Here is a 12,049-nt window from a genome sequence, read left to right as displayed (position 1 = left end):
TTTCTCCCTCTTTCTGCATTTTGCTTATACTTTTCTTACTTCTTTCTGCACCTCTCTTGCCTCTTTCTGCACCTCTCTTGCTTTTTCCTGCACCTTTCTTCCTCTTTTTGCACCACTATTGCTTCTTTCTGCACCTCTCTTGATTCTTTCAACACTTCTCTTGCTTCTTTCTGCACCTTTCTTCATCTTTCTGCATCATGCTCCCTCTTTCTGCAGTCTCTTGCTTCTTTCTAGACCTCTCTCGCTTCTTTCTGTGTCTCTCTTCCTCCTTCTGCACTTCTGTTGCTTCTTTCTGTAACTATCTTGCTTCCTTCTGTACCTTTTGTCCTCTTTCAGCACTTCTTTTGCTTCTTTCTGCACTTCTGTTGCTTCTTTCTGCACAACCCTTGCCTCTTTCTGCTCTACCCGTTCCTCTTTCTGCACTTCTCAGCCTCATTTTGCACTTCTCATGCCTCTCTCTGTACTGCTCGTCCCTCTTCTGCACCTCTCTTGCTTCTTTCTGTACCTCTTATTACTTTCTGCACCTTGCTTCCTCTTTCTGCACTTCTCTTGCCTCTTTCTGCACCTTTTTTATTATTTCGGCACTTCTCTTGCTTCTTCCTGTACCCGCTTGCTTCCTTTTGCACTTCTGTTGCTTCTTTCTGCAGCTCTCTTGCTTCCTTCTACACCTTTCTTCCTCTTTCTGCTCTTCTCTTGCCTCTTTCTGCAAACGTCTTCCACTTTCTATACCTCTCTTCCTCTTTCTGCACCTCTCTTGCTTCTTTCTGCATCTCTCTTGCTTCTTTGTTTGCCTCATTTGCTTCTTTCTGTACATCTCTTGTCTCTTTCTGTACCTCTCTTGCCACTTTCTGAACCTCACTTGCCTATTTTTGCTCCTCAATAGCCTCTTTCTGCACCTCACTTGCCTCTTTCTGCACCCCACTTGCCTCTTTCTGCACCTCACTTGCTTCTTTCTGCACCTCACTTGCCTCTTTCTGAACCTTTCTTCCTTTTTCTTTCTGTACCTCCCTTTCTTCTTTCTGTACCTTTCTTCCTCGTTCTGCACCTGTCTTTTTCCTACACCTTTCTCGCTCCTTCTGCACCCCTCTTTTTTCTTTCTGTGCCTTCTTTCCTCTTTCTGTTGCCTATCTTCCTCTTTCTGTACCTCTTTTGCTTCTTTCTGCACCTCACTAGCTTCTTTCTGCACATTTCTTCCTCTTTTGGCACTGCTCTTCTTTCTGTGCCTCCCTTGCCCCTTTGTGTACCTCTCTTCCCCATTTCTGCACCTCTTGATTCTTTCTACGCCTTTCTTCCTCTTTCTGTACCTTTCTTCCTCTTTCTGCACATCTATTGCTTCTTTCTGCACCTCTCTAGATTTTCTGCACCTCTCTTCCTCTTTCTCGTGCTTTTTTCTGCACCCTGCTTGCGTCTTCCTGCACTTCTTTTGCTCCTTTCTGCACTTCTCGTGCTTCTTTCTGCACTTCTCTTGCCTCTTTCTGCACTTCTCTTCTTTATAAATCTCTATTGCTTTTTTCTGAATCTCTCTTGCTTCTTTCAGTACCTCTCATGCTTTCTTCTGCACCTTTCTGCCTCTTTCTGCACTTCTCTTGCCTCTTTCTGGACCTTTCTTCCTTTTTGCTGCACGGTTCTTCCTCTTTCTGCACCTCTCGTTTCTTTCTGCACCTTTCTTCCTCTTTTTGCACTTCTTTTCTTGTCTCTTTTTATACTTCTCTTGCCTCTTTCTATACCTATCTTCCTCTTTCTACACCGCTCTTCCTCTTTCTGCACCTCTCTTGCTTTTTTCTACACCTGTCCTGCTTCTTCTTGCATCTCTTTTGCTTCTTTCTACACTTCACTTGCTTTCTTCTGTACCTCTCTTGCCTCTTTCTGCACTTCTATTGCTTCTTTCTGTACCTCTATTGCCTCGTTCTGCCCCTCTTATGCTTCTTTCTGCAACTTTCTTCCTCCATCTTTCTTCCTCTTTCTGCACATCTCTAGCTTCATTGTGCATGCCTCTTGTTTGTTTCAATCATTCCCTTGCTTCTTTCTGCACCTTTCTTCCTCTTTCTGCACCTCCCTGGATTCTTTCTGCACCTTTCTTCTTCTGTCTGCACCTCCCTTCCTCTTTCTGCACCACTCTTGCTTTTTTCTGCACCTGCCCTGCTTCTTCCTGCACCTCTCTTGCCTCTTTCTGCACCTCACTTGCCTCTTTCTGCGCCTCTATTGCCTCTTTCTTCACCTCTCTTGCTTCTTTCTGCATCTTTCTTCCTCTTTCTGCACCTTTCTTCCTCTTTCTGTACATCTGTTGCCTTTTCTGCATGTCTTTTGCTTCTTTGTGCATGCCTCTTGCTTGTTTCAACCATTCCCTTGCTTCTTTCTGCACCTTTCTTCCTCTTTCTGCATCTTTCCTCTTCTCTCTGCACTTCTCTTGCTTCGTTCTGCACCTCTCCTTCTTTCTGCACCTCCCTGGATTCTTTCTGTACCTTTCTTCCTCTTTTTGCATCTTTCTTTCGCTTTCTGCACGTTTCTTGCTTCGTTCTGCAGGTCTTTTGCTTTTTTCAGCACTTCTCTTGCTTCTTTCTGCACCTTTCTTTCTATGTCTGCACTTCGCTTGCCTCTTTCTGCACGGGTCTTCCTTCTTTTTGCACTTCTCTTGCGTCTTTCTGTATCTTTCTTCCTCTCCCTGCACTTCTCTCATTTCTTTCTGCACACCTCTTCCTCTTTCTGCACCTCTCTTGCTTCTTTCTGCATCTTTCTTGCTTTTTTCTGCACTGCTCTTCCTCTTTCTCCACCTTTCTGCTTCTTGACGCACCTCTCTTGATTCTTTCTGTACTTCTCTTGCCTCTTTCTGCACCTTTCTTCCTATTCCTGCACCTCACTTGCTACTTTTTGTGCCTCACTTGCTTCTTTCTGCGTCACTGCCATCCCATCCTATGGCGGTCACCCTGTGCTTACACTTTTCATTATCTGTATTTGGGAACTTCTGGTGTGCTCATTTCTGTCTCACACACTGTACTTTTTCATTATTTATTAATGTTGTAGAGTCTCATTAGGTTTTCGGGGAGTGTGTGCACCACCTCTGGAATCAGTTAAATTCTATCTTTCTTTTAGCTCCATAGAGTGCCAGCAGGTTATTTTAAATAGATCATGGATTCTTCTTTTGTTGTTCTCTTCCATTTCAGTTCATTGTAACGCTGCCTTCAGTGTAACCTGGACTGCTGTTCATGTTTTCTATGCATCCTTAGTGTTGGCAACATCTGTTCATGTGAGGTAATGCTTTATTGGCATTTCGAAATATGTAATCCTTGCCAAAGCTTGGACTACTGTGTACATCTGGGAAGCATCACACAGGTAGAACCTGTTTCTAATGTGTATGAAACCAGACCCTGGGTACACCTAGCCTTATAGGACAGCAGTCCGTAGGTGCCCCACAGTTTTCTTGTGTGCCGGGTACCAGAGTACAGGTGACACCTGGCCCTTTTTAGGTCCAGCAGAAGCTTTCAACATGATCAGTGCTTCTAGTTGGTTTGTTGGCCTGCCTTTCTAATGTCCTTTACTCTGGTTGGTCAACACTGTCCATCTGTCCCACCTTTGTGTGATTGGTGTCCTCCCAGCAGACATCACCAATTATGTTTTTTGGTTGGCCATCCGTTGCCTCCTCTGCTCGCATCCCTTCCTCCCGTCATTGCTACCATCCTTCCTACAGCATGCCCCACCCCCTACTGCATTGACTTTTGTGGCCATGGCGACATGCCACGCTTTAGCTTTAAACATCTAAAGCTAGAGCGTATCATGCTGCCATTGCTACAAAAGTCAATAAATAGAAAAACAAAGTGAGGCGAGGCCACATTTCTTTTACATTTGCAAAGTAATAGCTCAACATTTAACTAATGCGAGGCTTACTGCATCGCAAATGGTTGCACCCCATTAGTACCAATTTAACACACAGATTTAGCATTAAGTAGCAGATGATCTTTCCAGCTTTGCAAAGGGCCTTCCACCACGCTACAACACGTGGCGCTGCATTTTTGGTAATGTTTGAGCTGTTTGAGCTAGTAACAAGGTTTTTTTGCTCAAATCTGCAGATTATGTGGCAGATGATGGATTATGTGGCAAATGTGGCAAATGTATAATCATGCTAAAATTGGCACTGCCGAATAATTGCAAAATTACAGTGGCCCAGCTCATACCTATGACTAGGTCCAAAAGTGCTCCTCTGTGGTTGATTCTTTCTTTGCATCTCATTGAGTTTATAGTTTAGCCTCTATGGAAATGAGGAAGACTAAACCTGAGGTTACCACTCAACAACACAGACTATCCTACCACATAATTACTCTCCATAACACATAATCCCACTCCACATAATTCCAATGCACAACATACCACACAATTCCACTACAAACAACGTACATCCACTCCACTCCAAAAAACATTAGTAAAAAACGTTTCCATTTACAATGCCAATAGCTCTAACTCTGGCAAATGTGAGACCTATTGCATTGCAAATCCTTGTTCTCACTCTTGTCGGTTTCTGCTTTCTACTTTTGTGACTGGTTTGCCCTCTTTCTCTTCCTCTATCTTTCTCATCGGTGTGTTTTCCGCTATTGCACTCATTAAATATCAGATGCAGGAAATAAGTTCCTGTTCCCACAAATAAGTATTGGTGCCCCACACCGGCTCAAATTAAGCACTATACTTCATGAGTCCACAATTTCCACAGTTGTCTCTGCCTATTCTTAAAGAGTCTCTGAATGACAGTCCTGTCAACTCTGCCTGTTCGGAAGGATATCTGAGGTAGAGTAGTGTCATCTCTGCCTGTTTGGAGGGCTATCTGAGGGAGAGTAGTGTCATCTCTGCCTGTTCGGAAGGATATCTGAGGGAGAATAGTGTTATCTCTGCCTGTTCGGAAGGATATATGAGGGAGACTAGTGTCATCTCTGCCTTTTTGGAAGGACACTCTGAGGGAGAGTTGTCACTGCTGGGATCCATCAGTGTCACTTTTCCATGCACTACTCTAGTAAAACAGGATTTTAAGTCAGAAGGTTTGGAAGGTAGTGGATGTAGATTTTAAGTGTGATATTTTAATAAGTGGCTTTGGGGAAGTTAGATCTGAATGTATTCAAGATGTAGGCCATATCGTATATGACTGCTTCAGTCGAAATGCAGTAGGTTTCAGACTTCTCTCATGCAAGTGGCAGGCTTTTCCCATCAAGCCAATTTTAAGTTGTTCGACTACTTAAGAGAAAGTCTCATTATTACCCATTGTTGTCACAAATATGACTGAATCGTTGATGTTGTGGTCCCTGGCCTTGCTATAGAAAGAATATATCCATTTAAAATTATGTAAAACGCTCGATTGATGCTCTGCCTTTTCTTAAATGAAATCGTTTTTGTTTAAAGTCTAATTTCTTGAACGTTTCGCCCAGAGCTGTTTCCTCCTGAATGTTCCAAAGCCAATCTGTAGGTCCCAGAGGATGCGTTTCTCATGGTTAAATAGATTTTCTCATTCCGTTGAGTTTATAAGTGATTCACTTCGATATGATTCGCAGTTAACAGGAGCAGTGCTGGAGGTGAGCATTTAACATGCGCCAAGGCCAGCACTGGACAAGGGGTGCTGAGGTCGGTGGCTGCCCCCTTGAAATGTGGAGCGTGGGGTATCAGAGGCCTAGGAAGCACTTGGCAGTCACTGTATTAATTTGCAGTGAAAATCAGTGCTTTTAAATTCCAATTAAAGGGTGGCTAATCAACCACTGCCAGTGGCGTAGCTAGGGGTGGGGGCGATCTGCCCTTGGCAGCACAAGTTTTGGGGGCATCGATTCCCCCCTTACCACCGGCCATCGCAGGGCAGCAAACGTAGGGACCACCTTGGGCAGCAAAAGGTGTAGCTACGCCACTGATGCTTGCTAAAGTTCAGTTTATTCGCCTTTTAGCAGAAAAGTGTTCAATGTCGGCCCAAGAGGGCTGGAGGGGAGCATGATTTTCAGGATAGATGTATCAGCCAATCATATGAATGATTTGCAAGTATTTCTGTCCCATGCTGGTGTCCTGATAAGACAAATAGTATGTAAATGTACTAAATAAATAACAAAATCTCAATTCTTTATCTAAAATTATTAAAAACCTTTATCTTTACATAACACATTTCTAAGCTTAACAAGAAATACCAAAAATCGGCTCACATATGGAGGATCGCTTACTGGCGGCAGACCCTATTCCTCAGAAAGGAGTGTCAGTGATATATCAAAAATTGCAGAATAACTCCCCAGAGATTATGGGCCCCATCCAAATGGCCTGGAGTGATGATTTAGGGAACTGGAGGAACAGGATTGGGTTAAGGCACTCCAGGGTCCCCGAGTCGTTGCAATCCGTGAGGAATTTCAGCTAGTGCAGCTTAGGGTCTCACACAGAGCATATTATCTGGGAACCCGGTTGTTTACAATGGGGGCAATATATACAACATTATGTGTAAGAGGCTGTGGAAAAATTGGTTCCTTTTATCATATTTTGTGGGACTGTCCGATTATAAAGGAGTTCTGGCAGGGAATGACAGCGGGGATGTAGAGAGCCTCATCGGTCAATGTACCGATGGATGCAAAGTGGTTGATGCTGTTGATTCAGGGGGGGGGGGGGGGGGGTTCCTCCACTCGCTGTCCATTCAGGAATGGGAAAAGGACTTAGTTTGGTGCCAGTGGGTGGAGGAGGTGATCTACTGAGGCAGAGGCTCCCCTGGTAAGTGGGAGATGGTGTGGGGCCCATGCTGGAAATATAGGGGGGGGACTACTATGAAACACCATCTTGGGGTGCGACTGTGCAATATTGTATTGATTACTCCACTTCTTCTACTGAGTAACTGTGTTATGGGACAATGGGTGAATACCTGCCAGCTGTATTATTGATATTGTACGATACTCAGATACCTGAGCTGCATTTTCAGTTGCTATGCAATGTGATGAGCATGTTAAATAAAAAGTTTTTTTTTAAATCGGCTCACAAGGTAACAAACCATAGTTGAATCAAGCAATTGTAAAAATAAAAGTGCAGGTCTACACTGAGAAAAAAGCAAATATTTCTTCCGTGGAGCTTTATAAATGTGCAAAAAAACAAAAATGTTTGATTGTATGCCAAAATTGTTGGTAGGTTGGTGCACACCCTAATTTTTTTCAGCGGTTCATTCATGCTGATCATAAAGTTTTTTAGGTTGGGTGCTCCTACAGGTGGCGTGTCCGTCCTTGACACGTCAGTTTAATATAACAAGAAAGTGTTAACAACAAAATAATGGTAACATACCTGATCTTGGGGACACCTTTGCGTTCTTGAAAATCAAGACTCCTTGTTTATTTCATCAATGTAAGGTTTATTTTAAAGTTCATTGTAGATTTATCATCAATCCATAGAGTTACCGGGTATTGCCGAAATTTAATAACATTTAAACGCACCATTTATTAAATGTCGGTAATACCCGGTTGCTTACACCTCTGAACAAGATCGTCTGACTATCACGCCGTTGGCCCACTTTTTTCGAACACGCTCAAACTACACCTAGACCGACTAATCAGCTCCCAGATGAAGGGTCCTCAAGCCCGAAATGCAGTGGAGCACAATGGAGCAATTATAATTTTGATATGAGTGGATATAACTCTATGGATTGATGATAAATCTACAATGAACTTTAAAATAAACTTTACATTGATGAAATAAACAAGGAGTCTTGATTTTCAAGAACGCAAAGGTGTGCCCAAGATCAGGGATGTTACCATTATTTTGATGGTAACACTCTCTTGTGATTGTATGCCAAGTCACAAGGACAAAGATTAATTTCATTAGACCTGAATAACCCTTAATGAAAACAAAGCAGAAAATGAATGGAACCTATTCTAAACCTAGCCTGCAACAAAGAGACATACGAAGAGCCAACCACAGATAGGACTGCATGCCTAAGGAAATCTGTAGGACAGAATGGTATATAACAGACGTTTTCAACAATTCACAGTGCCCTCGGGTGGCATCACATGGGTATAAATATGTATTTGTAACAATGTGTTTGTCTTTTGTACTTAAGGCTTAGAGAACAAATTGTGATTACCCAAGTCAGTACGGAGTTTTTTTATGTGTTTCAGCCACATATGTGAATAAACATCAAGGTCTAAACAATTCTTTATAATTTTCCAATCTACTCCTGTTACTGGAATGGAGCAGATTGAGACCCGTAGCAATAAAGGTGCTAGTCTGAGGCAATCTTCTAAATAATTAAGCTTCAATTCCCTATGACAAGCAACATTAGAGAATCCCTGAAGAAGACCTAAAGCTTTTAACAACTCTGCCACCTGAAGTCTAACATATCTTCAGCAGAACACCAAATACCATCACCATAACCCACTTTGGAAATGCATTTATTATTGTATTTATCAATCAAGCATTTCTTAGGTTTCTTACCAAGTTTTGTTGCTAAATTGAGTACTGGACCCTGGGTCTGAACACATTGAAGTTTGCGAGTGCACAGCAAGGAGGCCAGTTTTTGTGTTTGTCATACAGTGTTTCTGTTTCTTTGGACATAAAGATAAAATGAAAGTTTTATAAATGTTAGTTTTTAAGTCTAGCCCCTCTATGAAACCATCACATCCCTGAATATGATTCTTTAAGTAAATTTCACTTCTGGACATCTACACAGCATCATCTATTTATAAGAGCACAGGAATGTCTTGGCTGCCTGTTCTCAGGATATTTAGTTTTAGTGACATCAAGTAATTTTCTGATCTATATGTATAAAGAATAACTTGAAGGGCCGCTAACACAGGCCCTTGTCAAACTCCTTTGGCCAAAGACAAGTTATCCAAGGGCTCACCATCTGGACAATTCAGGACCTTAACTTTTACGTTTAAATTGAACCAATGCAGAAAATGTATTATGTCCGCCTCCACTCCCAACGCAGCCAATAAGTCCCACGCCTTAGTTCCATTGACTGAGTAAAGGATGAGCCATAATAGACAGAGGTATAGAGCCAACAGTTGACTGTATTTACTAATAAGAAGCTTCTGCTGTAAGCACTGCTCTAATGTGCCCAAACCCAACCTAAACCCATACTGTGTCTTCACAAGAATGTTATTATCATGGGCCCAGGTCTCTCTGTAAAGACCCTACCAGCCACTTTCACTATGGAGTCTATGAGAGCTATTGGGCGATAACAGCATTGAAACATCTTGTCACTATTCCGATTTACAGGTAAAATGATGCAGTGGGACCAGGAATCGCTAAGTATGACTTACACGCTGAATGTAACACACTGGTAACAAATAGGGGCTCCAGATCACAATAATGTTTAGAAAGATCCATAGGTACAGCATCAGCCCTGGTGCATTACCTTAAGGGCTGTTCCTAGTTGCCTTAGTAACCTCAGCTAAACTCACAACTAGTGTAGCCCTAATTATAGGTATCCCCGTCCGCTCTTCAACTATTACAGAGCCATAACTAGCCTTGAAGTGGGCAACTCTTATCTGCGGGAGTTAAAGTGCTCGGCTGTGCACCATTTCCAGGATCAAAAAAAGAAGGGCCATTTCTTATCTGCTAGAAATTATCCTAATTATCTGTGACAACAATTGCCCAAAGTTCTTCACAGGAATTTCCCCTTATTTTTGCTTTCTAGTAGGATTTTCTGAAAATAGCAACTTCCTTTTTAGGTCGAGCCTAGCGACAGCGCACATGTGCTACTCACTCTGCGAGACTGCTGTAGTACAGTATGGGAGAGAAGACGAGCCCACTCTGCGCCTATATTTTTAATTGGCTTGTGTCATTGCCTTTAGTAAATGCTGCCTTTGGTTTCCTCAATAGGCTTGTTAGTCCCTCAACATGATTCAACTCGACATATATACACTCTACTCAATACCACATAAATACAACACACATAAAACCACCCACATAGCAACAACTCCCATAGATACTCCAGACCATGCCACATAATTCCAATCAGCATAATTCCACCCAACACCACACAGTTTAATTCCACACAATTCAACTCCACACATTTCTATTCCACACCACATAATTCAACACCAAACCACATTATTCAACTCAACAACACAATTACACAACACACCACATACATACAATTTACACAATTCCATACCACACCAAACAATTACACTCCACTTCATACCACATAGTTCCACTCCACAAAAATCTACTCCATGCCACCTAACACTTCACATTAATACACTCCAAGCCAGCGCACACAATTCCACTCAACATATTATCACTCAGTGTCACACAGTTTCACACAACACAATTAAACTTCACATAATTCCATTCCACTGCAGAAAGGTACACTTCACAACCCAGTTCCACTAAACGTCACATATACTCAATACACACCGCACAATTCCACATCATGCCACATATTTCAGCACCACAAAATTCACACAATACATCTCACTCCACAGCACACAATACCACTACACTTGCTACCATATAATTACTATCCACATAATTCCAATGAACACACTCATCCAGCATTGCTTATATTGGTTCTCTTCAGGTCTTTTAGCACAGTATCTTTACCATAACTTTTTTAACATCCTCCTCTCCATTCAGTGTCTTCTGCGTACACAAGCACAATCTCTTTATATGACTATAACTTTCTCTCCCTTCATTCTCTCTCACACTCTTTCTACTACTCTATATAGAGTTCATTCAGCACTTCATATACAAACTACCTATCCCTCTCAATCTTACTTTCGATATATTTATACAGCTCTCACCCCTATCAATTCACCATGCCACATATTTCCAATGCACAAATTCCCCACACCACATAATTTCCACACAATTTCATTTCACAACAAACAATTCCGATGCAAACCACACAATTCCACTACAAACAACATACAACCACTCCACTATAAACAAAAAACATAAGTAAAACACAATATAATTTACACACAAATAACTAACTTTAACAAATGCGAGACTGATTGCATTGCAAATGCTTGTTATTATGCGAAAAGCCTTGAAGGACCAAATGTGAATCGTAGTAGGTTTTAGAGAATGCTCTGTTTAACCATTTGTGCTTTTTACCTGATTTAAGGCTGCTCCTTTCCTTACCCGGGAGCTGTCTAACACAAACACAAACCTTATGAAAGGCTACAAATTCATTATTATTTTCATTGCCCTCAGCTAAGCAAAGTCTGACATTAAAAAAACTGCTCATAAAAAGGTCAATTATGAAATTCTCAAATCATGTTTAATTATCAAACTGTTATGCTTAGTAATACTTACAATTTGAAATGCAACAGGTATAATGAAAAGGGATAACAACTAAAACCCTACTATGAAGAGATTACATCCACTAAAATGGCTTTGAAAAATAGAGCAGGCAGGTGACAAAACTGTTGCCAATAGTACACGCAGGGCTTTATCCCTCAAACAGCGGGACAACTTCTGAATCTTTATTAAACGAATCCAAAACACTGCTCAAATTATGGGCGGCCAGAATATCTCATAGGGTCCCCCCTTGTTTTGCAATAGTTGAAGGGAAACACTCAGACAAAAGTTTGAACTCCTATGATCAAAATGACTGTTTTTTCTGACCTATCCTTGTATTAAAATCACCAGCTAAAATTATATAAAGACCACTCCTAGAAAGTCGGTCTAAATATGACAATCATTAAAAACTTCAGTCAATGTATGCAAGTTAGAGCAATCTGTAAAATTGGAATTATCATTAGAAAAATTTACAAGCAAAACGGACCCATATTGAAAGAATATCTTCAAAGGTGCCTTAGTACCTTGTACTTTACACTGCGATGTCATACAGTGAAAGAACATATTTAAGCATATCAGACGGAATTAGACATTGGATAAATTGTTGCAGCAAGATTGCTTATTGTTTTCCTGTATTCTTTGTTCACAGATCAACAGCCAACACGTGTTTGACCTTTTGTGGTGCGCAGGCCTGGGGCTTTCTCAAGATCCGTAATTGAATCAGTCTCCTTAGAGGTAAGGCCAAGCCAGTAACGTCAGATGCAAGGTCCAAAATGGTATGTTCTTGCTTCTCTGCTGCGGTTTGTGGGTGTGATGA

At 41.6% G+C, this 12,049-nt stretch overlaps 1 protein-coding gene across 5 annotated transcripts in view; it reads left to right on the top strand.

Moving 5' to 3' along the window:
* Positions 1–12,049, top strand: part of B3GAT1 (beta-1,3-glucuronyltransferase 1) — a 312,275-nt gene that overhangs the window by 88,097 nt on the left and 212,129 nt on the right. For all 5 annotated transcript variants that reach the window (XM_086956953.1, XM_086956950.1, XM_086956949.1 and 2 more), the window contains exon 2: positions 11,882–11,967. The gene's annotated coding sequence lies outside the window, so the exon portion shown is untranslated. The remainder of the gene's footprint in view (positions 1–11,881; positions 11,968–12,049) is intronic.

The sequence above is a fragment of the Lissotriton vulgaris genome, chromosome 2_1, assembly GCF_964263255.1.
Source record: "Lissotriton vulgaris chromosome 2_1, aLisVul1.2, whole genome shotgun sequence".
Lineage (NCBI taxonomy): Eukaryota > Metazoa > Chordata > Amphibia > Caudata > Salamandridae > Lissotriton > Lissotriton vulgaris.
This window is presented reverse-complemented; position numbering and strand designations above follow the sequence as displayed.